Below are 20,834 nucleotides of genomic sequence, written 5' to 3' on the forward strand. Positions count from 1 at the left end.
TCTATTTTGCGTATTTGGGTATAGGTACAAATATATGTGAATAGGTCCTATGGAAAGAAACTGGTTCTGAATATCTTTTCTACCCTTAAACATCTGGCACAATGTTAGGTACGTAGTAAGCATGTAATTAATACTTAAATATTTTGGGAACAGGGTTTGGGTACTAACATGTCACTATTTGGCTCCCATCACTTACTCCAGGGAAATGGAAATTAATTGCCAAAAAGCCCCCAAACCAATCTTGGTAATCCATAACCTTATTTTAATCCTGGAGACTGTAGATGGTAACTCCTTTGTCTTTTCTGTGGAATAGAATGTATGAGTGATTTTTAAGTAAATATGTATGGGCCTATTTTACTTACTTTGAAGATAACTTAATATCCATGCACTTGGTCACTGGATGAAAATGTATCCTGGGGCAAAAATATGCATAAATGGCTCTTGCTTCTCCCTTCCTGTTTTTAAAAATTGTCAGGTTTGCTGACTGGGGAAATAGTGGCCAAATGACTGAATAGGTAAGAGCATTTGAAAATTAAAAAAAAAAAATGGGGCGCCTGGGTGGCTCAGTCAGGTAAGCGTCTGACTTCGGCTCAGGTCATGATCTCACGGTTCGTGGGTTCGAGCCCCGCGTTGGGCTCTATGCTGACAGCTCGGAGCCTGGAGCCTGCTTCGGATTCTGTGTCTCCCTCTCTCTGCCCCTCCCCTGCTCACACTCTGTGTCTCTTTCTCTCAAAAAAACAATAAATAATAAACATTAAAAAAAAACATTTTGGGAGAATTTTCAGAGACTCAAACTGACTGCCTTTTATAGTGTATTCCACTTCATGGTTGATCAGTAATTTTTAAATAAAGGAATAAATGTCCAATCAAATGGGAAATTAGTGGCCAGGGGAAGCCTAGCTAGAATTGAGGCTTTCTTATGCCAAGTTTAGTGTAATTTCTACTATACTAAAAAAATAAAGAAAGAAATTGCAAAGCAGATTTAGAGAGGAGGGACAAAGTGGGGAAATCAGCAGGAGAGATGGAGGGAAAGCCTGTTAAGAAAAGTGAAAATTTTAGGAGGTACTAAAGGGAGCTGTCCTGAATCCTGGCAAATAGCACTTCGTTCTCATAAAAAGCCTCGTAACTTTCTGTCTAGTCATTACAGGTAATGCATATAGGAGGGAAGTAGCAATCAGAACAGTGCAGTTTGGTGGAGGGCCCTTTGACAGAACCCGCCTGTGGTTCTGTGCTAGTGTTAATGCTTGCCTTATTCTAGTCTCCTGGGCTTCGTAAACGCTTTGCACCACTTAAGTCAGGCCATGGTTGTGAAGTGTGCTGAACACCTTCACAGGTAGTACCGCGGAGCTAGACTGGGCAACCCCAGCTCTAATGGGCTTGATTGTGGTCTCTGGAGAGAAAACCACCTCTTGACAGCTGCTGCAGGACAGCTGCTGGGAGGTTTGGGAGGAAGATGTAGTACTGCAATTTGAGGGATCGATGTCTAAGCTATTCAGTACTTCCTGACACCTCAGTTGGATTCTGGGTGGTTCCCCAGGGGGTACAATCTAACCATCATCCACATAAGTTTATCTGTTCCCTAATAGGGGCCCATCACTGTCTTATAAGAGCCGCAGAGTCTAGTTTTAGAGGTAGGACAGGTGTGCATGAAATGATGAATAAGCATTAATGGCAGAGTTGCATACTTCTCGCACCCTATTCACAATGTAGAGGAAGAAGAGATCCGAGGGGACTGCAGTGCTCAAAACTGAGAGGAGACGAGCAGAATTTGAAGGCACTGGGCATGTTTTGGAGAAAGAGACGGTGGCCTCAGGGTAGATCTAGGGAGTGAGACAGCCTGTTGATAGGGAAGACAAATGTACACAAAGTGGCTTGACTGGAATAAAATGTGTTTCTTTTGGTTGTATCAAGGAAAAAGTCAAGTTTGTTTGTCTTTAACACCCTCTACCTCTTGTTAATTTCCTTTACTTGCAAAGAGGTATTAGCCTCAGACTCAGTCTTTGAGGGGCAATGTTATCTTCTGAGACTTGATTAACATTATATTATTTCTATTTTATGTATTTTTGTGGCTAACTTCTATAGGTAGATACTAGTTACCTAAAGCTAGATACTAGTTTTCTTTCTATATTACTACTGTAAATTGATTTAAAAATGAAAACACGTTGGGGTGCCTGGTTGGCTCAGTCAGTTAAGCATCTGATTCAATTCTTGATTTCGGCTGTAGGTCATGATCTCATGGTTCATTAGATTGAGTCAGGCTCTGTGCTGACAGTGCAGAGCCTGCTTGGGATTCATTCTCTCTCTCTCTCTCTCTCTTTCTCTCTCTCTCTCTCTCTCTCTCTCTGTCTCACTCTCACTGCCCCTCCCCCTTAAATAAATAAACATTAAAAAAACCAAAATGAAAATATATGTAAGTAAAAAGAAGTGAAGGAATTAAAAAAGATGAAGTGAATAAGAATTGAGGCAGTACATGGGTGTAGTACATATATGATGTTGCTACATATCCCTGATCAAAGTCTGGGAAAACCACTGTTGGTAAATAGCGGTCACCGTGGGAAGTTGATCCTGGCTTTCAAGCAGCCAATTTCCTTCCATTACTCAGCATGGATATTCCAGCAAAATGGAATTGCTGCATTATTGCCCACGAATCATTCACGAATTTCTCCCTTATATATCTGCTGTCCATCTTTCTTCAAAGCAGAAATGTTTTCTTCAGAGCACTCAAACCTGGCCTTATACTTAAGGTCCTGGTACATATTTCCTGGCTATATGAGTGAAAGAATGAGTCAGTAAATAAATCAATTATGACTTGATGACAAAAAAATTCCATCTTATGATATTAGGTCTGAGCTAGAGTAATGTCAATGAAAAGTAGGAGTAGGGAACTAATCCACGTGATAGTTGTAAGTGAAAAATAAAAAAGCAGATCTAGGTCAGTACTTCTCAAACTTGAACCTGCACACAGATCATGTGGAGATCTTGTGGAGATGCATATTCTGATTCAGCAGGTCTGTGATGGGGCCTGGGAGCCTGCATTTCTAACAGGCTCCCAGGGGATGCTGATGCTGTTGATCAGTGCATATATGTTGAATTGTAAAGTTTTAGGTCTTATGGGAAAGGGGGAAAATCAGAGTAACCTCCAGTATTTTGTAGCACTTTAACTTTTTGTTCAAAGAGCGGGAGGCAAACCATAAGAGACTCTTAAATACAGAGAACAAACTGAGGGTTGCTGGAGGGGAGGTAAGTTGGGGGATGGGTTAAACAGATGATAGGCATTAAGGAGAGCACTTTTTGGGATGAGCCCTGAGTGTCATATATAAAAGATGAATCACTGGGTTGTATTCCTGAACCTGAGACTACACTGTATGTTAACTAACTTGAATTTAAATTAAAAAATGCTGTTTTAAAGAAGAAATCTGAAAAAAAAATCCTCTAAACAATCAAGGAAATCCTTTTCTCTGTAAACTTCAGCAATGTCCTTCAGTGCTACAAACTTTTTTTTCTTTCTATAACTCATTTTTTGTCATGTTTTCTTCTTGTTTCTTATAAATACAGAGGGCTGACTGGCCCTTAATAAACACTGAGCCGAGGAACCTTGTGAAATATTGCATAATTATGACCTCATTAAGGTGGGGTTGTTTGCACTTGAGGAATGAAGCTGCCCAAGATCCCACAGTAAGGGGTGAAGCTGTTCCAACAAACTCTACCTCTAAATGGGTGCTTTCTGCCTTGATGTTCATTGCCATCCAATAGCAAAATCTTTCAACCTAAATTATTCCCCCAGCTCCTGGGACTGCTGGAGGGTGATTTGTGGGTCAAGGCTATTGAGTGTTAGAGGGGTGAGACTCCTGCTCCCTTCCTTTCTTTGCCCTTCTTCCCCAGAAGCATGGGGAAGAAAGCATGGAGTATCAGCCAGGTCCTTCCCTGCTGCAGGGAGGTGCCTATTAGCCAGACCTGATAATTATCATTTTACAGAAGTACATTTTGGGCATGAGCAAATCTTTGATAGCAGGATAAAGAACCAACACAGAATTCAATACCCTCCTTCCTCTGTGGATTATAAACTTTACTTGTCTTTATTTTATTTTTTAAATTTTTATTTTAGGTTTAAAACTTCAGTAAAGAACTACAAATTAAGTGGTGTACTATATAGTCTTTCAGCTCACATGCTGTCGCTAGGCTGTAATTACTGCTTGACACTCTTCCTCAATTTTGACACCTTAACCAGCCTGAAAAACCAAAACACAATTATTTACTTGTTTTAGGTTGGTTTTCTTCAATTAATTTTAATAATCCATGTACTTTTCTTTCTTAATTTATTTGCATATGCTATGTTTCTGTGATGTTTCCCAGAAATATGGAATTAGCTATGCTAGATACTATATTCAGAAGACTCAACAGTCCCACAACATTGCAATGGTTAAATACCAGGACTGAAACCTAAATCCCAGTGGTTTAGAGAGAATTTGTGATTAAAAAAAAAATCAGGACCTGAGGTCCCTTGGAGGAGAGGAGGGATATCTGCAAATATCTATCATGTGTAAATATATGTATAAAAATATACACATATTTGTATGTGTTAATGTATGTATATATACATATTTATGTATATATAATTAATAAAATCAGTATATGCCTATTTTGAAAAAAACTGGGAAATATTTAAAAAGAAAAAGATAACTATTACTCAAAATTATCAGCCAGAAGTAACTGCAATGTACATTTTAGTATAGTAATCATTTTTTCATACATAGGAGAGAATGCATTTAATTTTTTGATATTTCTGATTTTTAACCTAACATTCTATTATAAGTAGTCTCCTATGTTCTAAGTCTTTGACATTTTTATTATTTTAAATTGCATATGTTTTTTCTGTATCATCAAATTAATGAATATTTACTGCAGGAAATTTGGCACATACTGAAACATATGAAGAAGAAAAATAAAATCCATGATTTCACTGCTCACAGTTAATAGCCATTATGATTTAGCGTGTTTTCTTCATATATAGATATGTAGATTTTAACGAACTAAATAAAATTTAATAATTTCTAACAAAACTGAGTCTTATTACAGTACTGTAATCTTTTTGCCACTTAAATTTTAGCATAAGCTTTTCCCATGTTAATAAACATTCTTTAAAATGATTTTTAAGTGACTATAATATTCCATTGTGTTATTAACAAATCTTATTAATAAATCATAAAAATCCAGTATATAACCTAAATGAGACCAAGAATTCATTCAGCCCTCATCTGTATCTAAACAAAGGGAATAATTTTCTAGTTTGTGAGTTAACATGTTATCATAGTTCCTTATATGATGTGTGGCTCAAATATCAAAATATATCTTAAAAGATGCTGTGCTATGAATATCCATTATTATTATCATTAACATTAATAGCTATCACCTATTGATCTCTATGTATTAGCCATCATGTACATTATCTAGTCAATATTTGTAAGTCTTTGAAATGGATACTATTATCCCCATTTTATTATAGTTGACGAACTTGAGAGTCAAAAATAGAGGCTAAATAACTCATGGCTAATGAGTGGCTTAGCTTAGATTCCAACTATCTAATTCCACCATCCGTGCTCTTAACCACTACACCTTATCCATTTAATATTATCAATAGATTCATCGGTACCTTTCCTGAGTGTATTTATTTTCAGCCTGTATACCTCCTGGATAAGATGATTCATAATCAATATTTTCATTCCACACCTAATGTGTATAGTCTGCTATGCTCAGTTCTGTTAAGAAACAGAAGTAAAAGCAATGGTATTTACTCAGAAGCTTCTTATAGTCTCATTAGGGGTGCAGTGTGTAAACATGTACAAAATTTAGATTAATGCAAGACTTTAGCATGTATACAGATATCCATCCCATGGTAATGTGGGAATAATTTCCAAATCAGCATTGGGGTCCAGAGGAATGACTTGTCATTGTGGCATAGAAGAGCTCGTAATATTTTATCAGGTCAATAACTGTCTCTGATGCAGAGAATAGATAACTGTTGGTAATCATAAAATATTCTCATTTTAATTTAAAGACATGCCCCTTCATTTTGGCATTCCTGAATTTGTTAAAGAAGCCATGTTTGATTTCTTTATTTTACAAGGATTTTATTTGGCCAGTTATGGATTGTGTTAACCATTGGGGACTTACCAAAAGCCATTATATATGATGTCAGAGTCCATTTCAGATAGGCATGTACCCACACCTAATGTAGCAGGCTTTAGTAGAATACAGTCTACAGAAATTGTTTTATGGAACATAGTCATGTGGCCATTTTTCATGAACAGATATTCAAGCACAAATAAATATAATGCTAGCTATATTTGGAGTTTATGAGTTATCTACCAGACCCACCCCTCATTTTAATTCTGACTCTTAGATCAGTAGTGTAACCAGAGTTCCAACATTGAGTTGTGGAATCTCAAAGGGCTTGCCCTTTTATCATTCTATCTTGTCTCTGATTAAATACCTTCTTTGCATAGATCCTTATATAACAGAGATAGATATAATCCTTCTAATAGTCTCATAATTTTGTATAAACCAAGGCAGATAATCATATAGGGGATATGGATTTAGGGAAATTCATTCTGTCAATAATTGTGAATAGAAGTTTATAGGTCATTGTGGTATTATATTTAATTCCTTTCATCTTATTATATATTTGGCTCAGGATATAAAATGTGTACTGACATGAGATCTGTGCATTAGATGCTTATTTATCTTTCTTTGAATAATTCCTCTCTGAAACAAATTGTTGCTGATAAAAATGCTAGATGGTTAGTCTCATTTGTGAGGATTCGTGACCTGCATTGTGAAGGACTTGATTAGAAATGTTGAACTTTGGAGCTGAAAGGAATATCTGAATTTACTGAATCTAGGGGTTCTCAAACTTCCATGTGCATCAGAGTCTATCTGGAGGGCTTAGTAAAACACAGCTTGCTGGCCCCACCTTTGAAGCTTCTAATTCAGTAGGTCTGTGGTAAGGCCTGGGAACATGCATTCTAACATGTTTCTAGGTGATGCTGACGTTGCTGATTTAGGAACTGTGCTTTGAAAACCACTGCTCTAGTTTGAGGCTTGCTTTTTTCAGATGAGAAAACTGAGAACACATAAGAGGTCATCCAGGTCCATGTATAAACCAAATCCTGCCCCTTCACTGCTAAAAACACTTCTGTGGTTTCTTGCTGCGCTTAGAATAAAATCCCAAATCCCAGATGTCTATGTTCTGTTTGGTGCCTCGCCATCCCTCCATACATGATCCTCATAGGGATTTATTGCACTTTATTCCAATTATTCATGGGCGATGTTCTTATTTTGGCATAAAAAGAAATTATTTGGGGGGGCAATGCACAGAACAGAGTGAAGGTTTGACTTCTAAGAGCTTTTTTTTTTAAAAAATTTTTTTTTTTCAACGTTTATTTATTTTTGGGACAGAGAGAGACAGAGCATGAACGGGGGAGGGGCAGAGAGAGAGGGAGACACAGAATCGGAAACAGGCTCCAGGCTCTGAGCCATCAGCCCAGAGCCCGACGCGGGGCTCGAACTCACGGACCGCAAGATCGTGACCTGGCTGAAGTCGGACACTTAACCGACTGCGCCACCCAGGCGCCCCTAAGAGCTTTTAATACCATTTTTCAATGCTTGCCATTTCCATGGGGCTCCAAATACAGCTGATATTAGCTTTATGCTTAGTGATTTATCAGTCTACACCTCCATGTAATGGGTCCATCTTGATTTCTCTGTATATTTTATCTGGCTGAGAATTTGATCCTCATTACAATAATAACTAATATTTATTAATTATTATAATGCAGCTTTTTGCTGCATACCATGCCAAGCATTTAACAAACGTTATCACATTGAATCTTCATAAAAGCCATATAAGTTAGGTATTATTTACATCTATTTTACCAAAGAGGGAACTGAGACTTAGAGGATTAAGCAGATTTTTGAATGTCACACTGCTGATAAGAGGCAGTATTAAGATTCAGACTCTGACTTCTGGGGCTAGAATCTCTATTCTTAAATAGTAAGTGATACTGAGTCACAGTTATAGCCTGGGGTAACTACTGTGTTTGTCTTAACAGCCCCAACTGGTCAAATAATGACAATCTCTCCTCCTGGCTGCTGTTATACTGATCATTTATCATAAAATCAGGTGGTGCCTTTGGAGGAAAAGAAAGGAGCTTTAGCTTGAAAGGATTCTTAAAGAACATATGAAGAGATTAAATTGGAGTTCAGCATGGTCACATTAAATCAAAGTTTGATACCTCAGGGTATTGTATCCTTTGGCTGGATAATTGAAGAATTTATGTAAGAGTCAATAGAAGATAGACAATTGGTCTACTTTATATGCTATGTTTCAACTGTTTTTGAGAATAGTTTATCCTTCCTGCATCTTCAATCATAGAAAAGTCTAACACACTGAGATTGTTTTTATTAAGGGTAAAGGAATTCCACATGTGGCAGCCCATGGGGTAAGAACAGTAGAATTTTCTTTAGTCCAAAGTTACAAAAGGACCTCAGGGGTGCCTGGGTGGCTCAGTCTGTTAGGCATCCCACTCTTGATTTCAGTTCAGTTTGTGAGATTGAGCCCCATGTCGGGCTCCATGCTGCCAGGTTAGAGTCTCTTTGGGGGGATTCTCTCTCCCTCTCTCTCTGCCCCTCCCCTGCACATACACTCTCTCAAAAAAAAAAAAAAAAAAAAAAAAAAAACCTTCATTATTAATATATTTTTTATTTGAGAGAGAGAGAAAGAGAATCTTAAACAGGCTTCACACTCAGTGCAGAGCCCGATGTGGGGCTCGATCCCACGACACTGGGATCATGACCTGAGCAAAAATCGAGAGTTGGACACTCAACTGACTGAGCTGCCCAAGCACCCCAAATAAATAAACTTAGGGAAAAAAAGGACCTCGGGGTGCCTGGGTCACTCAGTCAGTTAAGCATCTGACTTCAGCTCAGGTCATGATCTCAGGGTTCCTGGGTTCAAGCCGCACATCGGGCTCTCTACTATCATCAACCTTGAGCCTGCTTCCAATCCTCTGTCCCTGCTCTCTCTGCTCCTCTACCGCTTGTGTGTGTGCTCGCTGTCTGTCTGTCTGTCTCTCTCTCTCAAATTAAATAAATAAACTTAAAAAAAGAAGGATCTCAGACAAACACTGCTATCTTAGTGAAGTCAGTTTTGGTCAAGACTCAGCCATTGGTCAAATGAACAAATATTCTCTATTTCTTAAGGATCAGACAAAATTGCCACTATCTTATTTTCTTCCTGGTCAAGTCTGAAGTAAGATGAGTTTTACACAAGTAAATTCCTCCAGTGCTTTGTTTGTTCACTTGTTTCCTCTTAGCAAACTATTTTACCTGAAAGTATCAGTACTTCCTGAAATTTTGTGCTAGAAAAAATTCTTCCTTCTTTCCCTCCTATCTTTTTTCTTTCTCTCTTACTTTCTTTTATTCAAGCTTTAATTCCCTTATTCTTTCTGCACGTAATTATTTCACACCCGCAATGTGTCATCCATACCATATTTATATTAAATATGGAAACCCACTAGAAATGAAGTCTAAATATGGAACCTTTATAGTGCTGAGACTGCCTGTCATGAAGTCCCTTGTGTGATTCAGAAACTGAACCAACATGGATGGCAATACATGCCCAGTTTTATATCATTATACTACCTTTCATTCCAAAGCAACACTATATGTGCATTCAGTATGCATTTCTAATGAAATTTCTAAATAAAACACCAGGCAATATAATTTTCTATGTTTTTTTTTTTTGAATCATAAACGAGGAGGGTATTTTTTTAGGAATATAAGGATGATGCAGCATTAGGAAATAATTAAATGTAATATAAAATGATAATGATATTAAAGCCAAAGAAGGAGAACATGTTATTTAAATAACTACAAAAATATTTGATATAATCAGTATATATTGATTATTGAAAATCTGAACATGCTTAGATGGTAATAGAACTTTTTATTTTGATAATGGGAAGTTATCATGAACACAGAGCAAATATCATATTTATACAGATTAGGAACAAAATAAGGATACCCAGTATCACTTTTGCTTGTTGAAGTGGAGAGCCTAGCCAACAAAATAAGAAAATAATTCTTAAAAGTTAGGTGCATAAGGGTTGGAGAAATATACTGGACTTTCCTCATTTGTAGAAAGTCCTTGAGGGATCTCTTGGTTAGCTAGAAGTTATTTCATCAAGTTTGTTGGATAGAAGATAAGCACATAAGCTGAATTAGCTTTCTCTACAATTATAATTACCAGTTAAAAGGTAGAACAGAAAGAATTCCATATGTAATAGTAACAAAAATATAAAGTAGCTGAGAATAAATCTAAAATGGTTGAAGAACTTTATGAAAAATAATGACAACACTATTATTTTTTAAATATTTATTTATTTTTGAGAGAAGCACAAGCAGGGAAGGGGCAGAGAGAGAGGGGGACAGAAAATTCAAAGTGGGCTCTGAGCTGAAAACAGCCAGCCCAATGTGGGGCTTGAATTTACGAACCATGAGGTCATGTTCTGAGCCAAAGTCAGATGCTCAGCCGAAGTCTGAGCCACCTAGATGCCCCAACAAGAATATATGAAGACTATAAGGTCTTGAATAAATCACCAGTATCTATCGTGTTCATGCATGAGTAGTAGGCTCAATAAAGGTGCCAATTCTCCCAACAATATTTTGTAAACCCTGTACAGCTCCACTCAAAATTCTAACAGAGTATCTCTTGGAACCTGACACAGCTGACCCTATAAACTCACATGTAAGTTCAGGGGTCCAAAGCAGCCAAGACAATTCTGGGGGAAGGAGGAGAGAACGATAGCAAAAAGATTTGTCCTACTTGGGTATTGAGACATATTTTATACCCAAAGTAATTAGAATCACATGAAACAGGCACACAGACCTGTGAGACAGAATGGAGCTCAGGAGCTATCTCATGTAGTGTCAAAAGTGATGCATGGCCAGGTTGATGTTACAAATTGGTGGTTAATGAACAAACCAGTTAGTAAATGGTACAGGGATAATTGGTTATCCTTTTTTTTTTTTTTAAGTTTATTTATTTTGAGAGAGAGAAAGCACGAGTTGGGGAGGGGCAGAGAGAGAGGGGGAGAGAGAGAATCCCAGGCTCAAACCTATGAACTAGAAGATCATGACCTGAGTCAAAGCTGGAGGCTTAACCGACTGAGCCACCTAGGCACCACTAATTGGTTAACCTTAAGGAAAAGAAAACTAAACTTCATCTTATACTAAACATGAAAATAAATTAAGAGTATTTAAAAATGTAAGTATAAAATGCAAAACTTTAAAAATTTCAGAAGGAATTAAAGGTGAATAGCTCCATGACCCGTGGGTGGAGATTTATTTTTGAAACGCCTGAAAGAGGGGTGCCTGGGTGGCTCAGTTGTTTGAATGTCTGACTCTTGATCTTGGCTCAGGTCATGATCTCACAGTTTGTGAGTTTGAGCCTCGCATCGGTCTCTTTGCTGACAGTGTGGAGCCTGCTTGGAATTCTCTCTCCTTCTCTCTCTGCCCCTACCCCACTTATGCTATCTCTGTCTCAAAATAAATAAATAAACTTTAAAAATTTTTAAAAAGCCTGAACACACAGACCATAAAGAAAATATTGATAATCCTCGTTATAATTAAATTTAAATTTTATGTTTAAAGAAAAGTGTGATTAATAATAGATAAGCCACAGACTGGGAGAAGCTATTGGCAATGAATGTAATGTATAAAGGATTGGTATCATAAGTTGTATAAGGAATTCCTACAAGTCAACACCAACAACAACAAAGACAAAAAAACCCAACAGGAAAATGAACAAGGGATATGAATAAGCAGATCACTGATGCCAAAACCAAAATGGATAGTAAACATGTAAAAGAATGTCCAGCCATGCTAGTAATCTTTACAATGCAGATAGAAAAGATATTGTGCTATTAACTTCATCCACCCAGTTAGCAAAAATTAATGATTCTCATGATATTAAGTGTTGGCAAAGAGGAAGAACAAGGAATGCCCTCATATCCTAAATAGTGGGAGCGAAATTAGGGTATCCACTTTGGAATGCAGTTTAGCATTGACATTGAGCGTGACATTTGGCCTAGCAATTGCATGTCTATGTAAATGCTTTAGAGAAACTCTCAAGTTGACAGTTAATAGAATACACATTGGAACACGGCTTGCAATGTAAAAAAAAAATATATATATATATATATATATAAAAGCGGAAGATGAATGAATGGTTTGTGGTGTTTGTGTACAACAGAATCCCATCTAATAGTGGAGCAAAACATGCAACAATGTTGGTGAACCTCAAGACCATAATCTTGAATGAAAAAAGCAAATTATCGGGGCGCCTGGGTGGCGCAGTCGGTTAAGCGTCCGACTTCAGCCGGGTCACGATCTCGCGGTCCGTGAGTTCGAGCCCCGCGTCGGGCTCTGGGCTGATGGCTCAGAGCCTGGAGCCTGTTTCCGATTCTGTGTCTCCCTCTCTCTCTGCCCCTCCCCCGTTCATGCTCTGTCTCCCTCTGTCCCAAAAATAAATAAATGTTAAAAAAAAAAAAAACTAGAAAAAAGCAAATTATGGAATAACATGTGCAGAGTGATGCCATTTATGTGAAGTTTATCAACAAGTAAAATAATCCAAAAATACTTTGTCAAGATCCTCATTTACTGTATAAAAGATATAAAAGTTTTCATAAACAGGGCGACTGTCCCAGTAAAAGGTTACTTTTGGGAAGAGAAGGGAGCACGGCTGCTGTAGAGGGGGTTTACCTCAGCCTGTCTGTAATACTCCATTTCTTGAAAAAAATAATATGAAACAAATACATCAGAATGTTAAGCAATTAACAAAAGCCAGATTTAGGTACACAGGTATTAATTATTTACTTATTTCTACTTGTTTAAATGTAATATTTCAAAGTTGAATAAAGAACTGCCTAGCCTCTCTGAGATGTGGATGCCAAGTGCACAGCCAAGTTTACTCCCTGAGTTCTTGCACTTCCTGCTCTCAATGGGACTGATTAAAACTGTATATGACCACATAGCATAACTCTTCAGACTCTCTGGGGAAATGTCAAAATTGTGAATAGAAATTCTGAAATACCAAAATTCGACTGTAGGTATACAAAACCAACTAAAGACTTAAAGCATAAAAATGAAAACAAAACAAAATAAAAGCTGCTTGATAGGGATATCAGAAGAATATACAATTTTCTGTTTCCCCCTAAAATCGAAACCAGATACTGGCTTTAGCCTTTCTGAAGGATTATCTGTCGATATGAAAACTGCCAGCCTGAAAACCACACAATGTAATATAAAGCAAAACAAAACGAAACCTGCTCATGTGAAAGGAAAAGAATACTCCACAAAATGGCTGCACCTTCCCACATACATCCTTCAGCTCCCCAAACAGCTTTTCCATCCTTGACCTTCTTACTGGAAGCCTCTCCTAAGCACTTACACACAGCTCTGCAAATGTTAGGGTGACATTTGGAGTGGGCTTGCGTGATCAGCTCACCCGTCGTCTGGGCTCCCCCAGGGGCCTGCCAAGCTCCAGCACAGCGGTATTAGCCTTGCAGGCCTCACCTCCCAGAGCTAGCAATAACATTTACCAGCTACAGTTTTCTCCATCTTCAAATATTTCCTTTGGCCCACGTGACAGTGATCCAGCTCCTCCATAGACTGAGACCTGAAGAGAGTAGTTTAGAGAGAGGAGAGCCCTCCTTTACGAACTTTTAACATTTACCTTTCATCAGAGATTTTACTTGTGTTTTAATTGGGCTTCCCTCCTAGGATTCTGATATGTTTGGGAAAAATTAATTACTAAAATTGCACACCTGTATGTGTGGGGCACACCTTTGATTATTCTCATGTCAGTGGAAACTGAAAAAAAATGTTTCTGGTTGGTGAAGAATCAGATCTGAGTGCTCGCTGAAATCCTTAGGAATCCAGAGTTAGCTAGGAAATTGTACAATTATTAATCATAACCGTAGAAAATAATTTTGGAGCCTTGCCAAGCTTAATAGATGACCAGACCTAGGTTAGTCAAGAGTTAAGTCAAGATGGCCTCGTTTGTTTGTTGTATCTCCAGTGCCTGAATGAGTGAATGAATGAATGAATTGATGAGAAATGAATTGAACATCCTTTCAACAGCCTAATGAGTTATGTATTAATATTATCTTTTTTACTAATGAGGACGCTGAGTCTCAGAGAGATTAAGTAGCTTGTCCAGTTATAAACCTAGCTAGTGTCAGCCTGAGAACTTACTGCTCTGCAGCAATCTGTACTTACAGAGACACGTGTAAGTCAGAAATAAGATAACACTGGTGGGAAGAATCAAAGATGACTAAGGACACGGTAGAATTGCAATTAATAAATATAGAAGAAACGAGGATAAGAGAGAATCACCACTAGGCAAACAAACACCACTAATAAATGTTGCAAATAAAGTTTACTGATGGATACTAAAATTAGTGGGTGAAAAGTTTAGGGACTTAACCAAGTAATCAAGAAAACATCACCAGTAACAAGCCATGTCAATATCATGAACTTAATACCATGCATTGGGAAGGACACAAGGGATTCAAAGGAGATTCTTTCTCCAAATGCATAACCTCACTCTAATCATGAGAAAACATTGAACAAAACCAGATTGGGGATATTTGGTAAAATATCTGGCCAGTACCCTTCAAAAGGACATGAAAGACTAGAAAAAATTGAGAAACTGCTATAGACTGGAGAAAACTAAGGAAAAATAGAAACTAATGGGATCCTGGAACAGAAAAAAATGGGCATTATTGGAAAAAGTCATAAGATTTGACTAATACCTAAAGTTTATTTAAAATGATAACCCATGTTAATGTCTGCTATTCACAATCATACTATGGTTATGTAACGTGTTAGCATTAGGGGAAGTAGGGCGAGAAGCATAAGAGAATGCTCGGTTTAATTTTTGCAAGTGGGCAAGTAGATAAATCTGAAGCTAGGTAAGATTGAAATAAAACGTTTCAAACAACAAACCAAACAAAATGACACAAAAAATGAACAGGAGATATATTTGCCATTAGATTTTTTTTCAATGTCCAGAGAGAAGCAAACATAAACTAAAATGAAATGCACACAAAAACTGTCTTGTAGACACTGCGGTGTGTCTGTGTCACACATGTACTGTGATGTATGTACATAGCAGATAGAGTGGAACCACAGAGAAGGAGTGGTCACTTCGACTTGGAAAGGGGGTGTGGGTATCCAGGATAGGTTTCATAGAGAAGGTGATGCTCAAGGTATTTTGTTCATCCACCATCTTTTTAATTTTTTCCAAGCACCTACTATTTGCCAGGCACTCTTCTAGAAAAGAGCTACATAGTAGTAAACAAAAAGGAAAAAAGGTACCTGCTTTCATGGACTTATGTTCTAGAAGGAGGAATGAGATGAACATATGAATGAAAAAAATCAGATATTGTAAGTGCTGTGATGAAAAATAAATGAGCTAATGTGATAGAATAGGCTTGGGGAGAAGGGCAGTTAGGTAAGGTGATTGGGGAATACCTTTCTGATAAGATGATAGTTAAGCTATTTGGGCCTGGGCCTGGATGAGACGGAGCCAGCCATGCAAAAAGATCAGAGAGCAGGTAGTTCTGTGCTAAAGAACAGATTGGCTGAATCCCCCAATGTAAGAACAAATGGGTGTGTTTGTATTTAAGGAAATAAAGGGAGGCCAGTATGCTGGGCTATACTGGACAAGGGAAGAATAGTAGATGAGCTATAGACGTAGGGTGACCAGGTTGGCTTTAAGTCCAAACTGCATACTTTTGAGTAAAAGGTGATGCTATTAACAATCACATCAGGACAACAGAAGCAAAATGGAACTGTTTGGGCCAAACCTAGACCTATGATTACCGTATAGAGAAGAAACAAATCATGTAAGACTTAGAGTCAGGCAAGGAGGTATAAATGTATTCTGAATGCATTAAGGAGGCATGGGAGCATACAGCAGGGGAAGGGAGTGATCTCTATGGCTGCCATTTGGAGGATAGACTATTGAGAGCAACAAATGAAAGTATCAGGGATTGTTAGAAGTCTAGCTAGAACACAGAGGGTGGGGGCTTGAGCTAAAGGAGCAGACACGGAAAAAGAAAGAACTTCCACATTCACGAAGTTTTGAAGGAGAAGTCAAAGAGCCTTGCTTACTGTTAGTAAGCATGCCAGGTTTTGCCAGGTGGACAGGGAGTATAGAAGGTTCCCTACAAAGATAGCAGCAAGAGCAAAATCCCAGGGACAGGGTATATTCTAAGAGTGAAGGGCAAAAGTGAAGGGGGCACAGTGGGGTCTGGTAAGTAGGCTGGAGATGTGACCTGGGGCCAGATCATCTAAAAGTCGGAGTATCAGGGCTAAATCAGTGCTAGTATGTACTGTGGTACCATTGAAAGCATTCGCTTGAAGGTGACATGATTTGCTTTGTGTCTAGAAAAATGATACTAGCTCAAGTATAAGAGGAAATAAGATAAGGGGAAAATAAAACCTCCTGAAAACAGATACTCGCTGCTAGTTAGAAAAATAAACAAGAATCTAGAAACATTTCGAGAGTGGTACAGTAAAGTGAGGGGTCTTGAATTGTTTAGAAGCTGTCCACCCATTCATCAGACAAACCCTTGATTGTCTACCGGTTTACAGTATAATTAAGTGTTGACTCAGGGACTACTGAACAGCGTTGTTGAGTCATAAAGAAGCTCTAAGAGGAAAACTTTAGGGACAAATTAATGTTATGTACCATGTACCTTCCTTCTTCTGCTCCAGTGCTATTCTTGGCCCACTCATTTCTAAGTTTTAGCAATATCTCTCAGACTGGTATGCCTCACATGCAAGTTTGGCAAGCTAAGCATGGTGACAGAGCCAGATAACTTGTTCCCTGTAGACTTATAAACTCATCAGCTGTGGGCTGGTAATATAATTTACAGTATGCTTTGCCAGCCCTATAAAACAACTTTCTGTTTGCAGAGGAATGGGGCCCTGACAAGAAGAAGTGTTTATAGCTTAATTTTAGTCGTGTTCTCTATTGTTGCTGCAGTAGCAGCCTGTGTATGATGCATCCTAGTCATCTGCCAGACAGCTACAACATTTTTTTTCTTCTCTTTGGCCAGCTGAGTACAACATCGGGCTTTGCTTAATATCTACCCCTGTATCCTATTACCTTAGGTGGGGGTAGCCCTAGCATGCACCTCCATCCTTTGGGACAAAGGAAATGAGACATTCCTTCTGTACGATACCCCACAACCATGGGTTACACCTTGATGAAATTTTCTGATACCTTACTGTTCTAGGTAAAGTTCTTATAAAATGATACTGACAGAGGGCTTGAAGTAGGAAAATCTGAGATATGCAACTCCTGTATATGCAGCCAAATGATGATTATCTTCCTGCTCACTATTTGTTTCTCCTTGTGTATTACAATAGCTGTTTGCCATTTATATCATCAGAGGCTAACAAGGTTATTTGTATTCAGCCATTACCCCAGATGACTATAGCTAAAAGTAAAGTTCCACAAAGTAGGAACATCTGTTTTGTCCCTCTCTAGATCGCAAGTCTAGAAAAGTACATGAAAATGTAATAGGTACTCAAAAAATGTGTTGAATAAATAAGCCAGATATTGATATGGCAAATCTTCCCTAATGATTTATAAATGAATACTATAAATGATGTAGTCTCCCAAGAAGACTCTGTTTTACTGTGAGTTGGCCAGGGGGTTGATGAGCTAATAGCCTGAGACATTACATAGGATCTAACATTCATCTTAATAATATCTTTGAGCTGAAAAATTATATGGAATTCAATTGCAGGAGTAGTTTATTAACCTGGTCAACTCTAGATCCTGCTGTACACAATGTAGAGTTGTGAAATTTCCCACTATTCTCTTTTTGTTAATAGTCACTTTCACTAGAAGAGATATCTTTTCATTCACGTCTTATGTGCATTGAGTTCACTGTCTGGCGTTGTCATATTTCTTTTGTAGTCCCATTCTGTAGCTAACTCTGCTTGAGTAATGTTGGAAATAGCTTATATATCTCACACACACGTATATACGTATATATAACATTTACGTATATATCACATACACATATATAACATATATATCACATACGCATATATATATGTATATCATATACATACATATAACATGTATATGTATCAAGAACATTCTGAACTGGTGCCTCAATAGATCTTTATTATATATGTATGGATCTATTGATGTATCTGTTTCAGAACGTTGCTGATTTTGTACAGCCTGATTTTGGAAGCAGGATCCCAAGTAGAAAAAAAAGGAAGGTCTTTAATATCAATATAAGAAAAAAATATCAAGGCTTTAAATATTACCTCAGTTTCCTCGGTTATGAAATAAAAGGTTTGAATGCAGGTAATTTTTAAGTTTTTAACTAAATTTTTGTTCAATTCAGAGAGAGTAATGTCACAGCTTCTATGTTTTTTTTTTTTTTTTTTTTTTTTTTTTTCTGGTATACTAACAGACTGTACTTTAATCAGTCCATTGTACTTATGGAAATTTCTTCATTGGTTTGACTTTTCTAGAGAATTTAATTTATATTTCTAGACAATTTGATTTTGGTTCATGTTGAAATAACGTCTCAGTCTCTCTTTGGAAGAAAATATATATAAAACTGAGGTTTGTTGAACCAGTACATTGCAGAACAGTTAACAGGGTGAAAGTGTATTCTCCTTTGCTCTCCTAGAGAAATTGTTTCTCTGGTTTTGCCTTGGACAATACTGAAACAGTCATATTCCAGTGAGCACAACTGTGTGCAGAACAGTTCTCTAAGCCTTCAGCCCAGCCATTTGGGAATCAGACCACCAACAAGTACAAGCATGCAGTCGATCATTAATTATGTTACTCTATCAGCTCAGTGCTATTGTGTAACAATATTCTAGAATAAAACAAATCCATTATACAAATTCATTCACTCCAGATCCATATCTGCAGTTAATCATCCTTGTTTGATGGTTCAGAGATAAAACCTTATTTAAATTTTAGTAGGTAGATATCAATAACAGAGCAAATGTATTCTCTGGAGTACTGACAAGAATATATGACAGAGAGGCAGCAAGCTTTGGGCAAAAATGAAAGTCTCCAGAATAGTGTTGTCTGTCTTTCAGAATGAATAGTGTAGTTGGACCAGAATATCAGGGTCCATCACTGAACATAACCTGCCCCTGACTACTATGAGCCATGCTTACCATCAAAAATATTAACAGAAACTCTAACTCTGGGGTTCTGGAGTGTAATCTCTACCACGGGTAGAGAAAGTCTATGAAAGTAGAACCATTGTGTATGGAATTTGAGAACAGAAGAAAGCAGAATGTATACTTTATTTTTCTATTTAATCAAAGTAGACTTCATAATGAAGATGAATACTAACAAAATGGTGTAATTAACACTTCATAATTACATTCCATTTTACAGTTTCAGACCTCTTTCAAACATATTTTCTTATATCATTTAAAAATATTATTCAACATTTACATAAGGCAGGCCCAGCAAATGTGTGGCTTTCCCAAGATTGCACGCCCATAAGAGGTGGAACTGGAGAGAGACATGGGTCTCCTGACACCTAGGCTCTTTCTACTAACCAGTGCTACCTCTGGTATGGGAGTATGCTCTCATGAAAGCAGTGGGCCATCTCTAGACATCAGGGAAATTAACATGCACACGTGTGCACTACACGCTAACAGATAACATTCACTATGCACTGTTGAATATGAGATATTTGGGTATTTTCACATTCATGTTTCAGGTTTCACCATTGTGATGGATTCCTTTTCTTTGCAGCTTTTTCCCCACTCAGCTTGAATCATGGAAGGTTGTCCTATGGATTGCATTATAACAGGCCCCTTTGCCTTCTATACTCTGGTTGAGTTTGCCCAGTGGGAAGCACACAAGGAGGATGAGAAGGAAGGATGACAGTGAAGTCTGAATTTTTAATTTTCTGTCTCTCTCCCTGTGGAATGACTACCAATTGGCCCTTTGACCTAAGGTCACAGCTCTTGTGAGGCACTGCTAACTCTCTGTCTTCCTCACAGTTCTGATAACTGACCTTTCCCTTGCCCCATTAGGCCAAAGGTAGTGATAGAGGTCTTCTCTTAATAACACTGAATACTGCATTACCCCTTGGAAGGTTCATTATGCCCTACCTATGCCTAGTAACCTTTGTAAGTATTTACTTTTATTAAACCTTCATAATATGGCATGGTTGGAGTGGGCTGCGTCTTTCCTATTAGTATCCTGACTGACTCAGTGTTTTTAAGACACATTATGGATGGGGAAACTGAGGCCCAGAATGTTTCACAGTTAAATAACATACAGATCTAGGATTCCATCCCAGTCTTCTAAATCCAAGCTTACACACTCACAGCGACAGCCCGTGGACCAATGATTCCGAGTAGGGAGGCTGACCCATATGTGTAATTACAGCTTTACACAGTAGAGCTTTCTTGAATGGACTCAGAAAAGGAACAGTTCTCAGAAACATGCCACTGTCCTTTATAAATATGTTTTGAAATTTCATAACATGTTTTGCAAGATAGAGCAATGGTATAGTGCAATATTCCATAGTGGAATAGCATAGTGGTATAGCAATTCCATAGTGGAATACACCATACACTACTGGAATAGTGTCTGGAAGAAAATTGGATAAGATTGCATCTGGTCTCCCCCTACACCATTCTGTCTTCCTGCACTGTCAGAATTAGCCTACGGAGCAAATCTGACCATGTCACTTCAT

The 20,834-nt window shown here is 37.8% G+C and overlaps 1 protein-coding gene across 36 annotated transcripts in view; it reads left to right on the forward strand.

Moving 5' to 3' along the window:
• The window catches only part of NRXN3 (neurexin 3), a 1,571,803-nt gene that overhangs the window by 573,201 nt on the left and 977,768 nt on the right, over positions 1-20,834 (forward strand). The gene's annotated exons all lie outside the window — the stretch shown is intronic.

Source organism: Leopardus geoffroyi, chromosome B3 (genome assembly GCF_018350155.1).
Source record: "Leopardus geoffroyi isolate Oge1 chromosome B3, O.geoffroyi_Oge1_pat1.0, whole genome shotgun sequence".
Lineage (NCBI taxonomy): Eukaryota > Metazoa > Chordata > Mammalia > Carnivora > Felidae > Leopardus > Leopardus geoffroyi.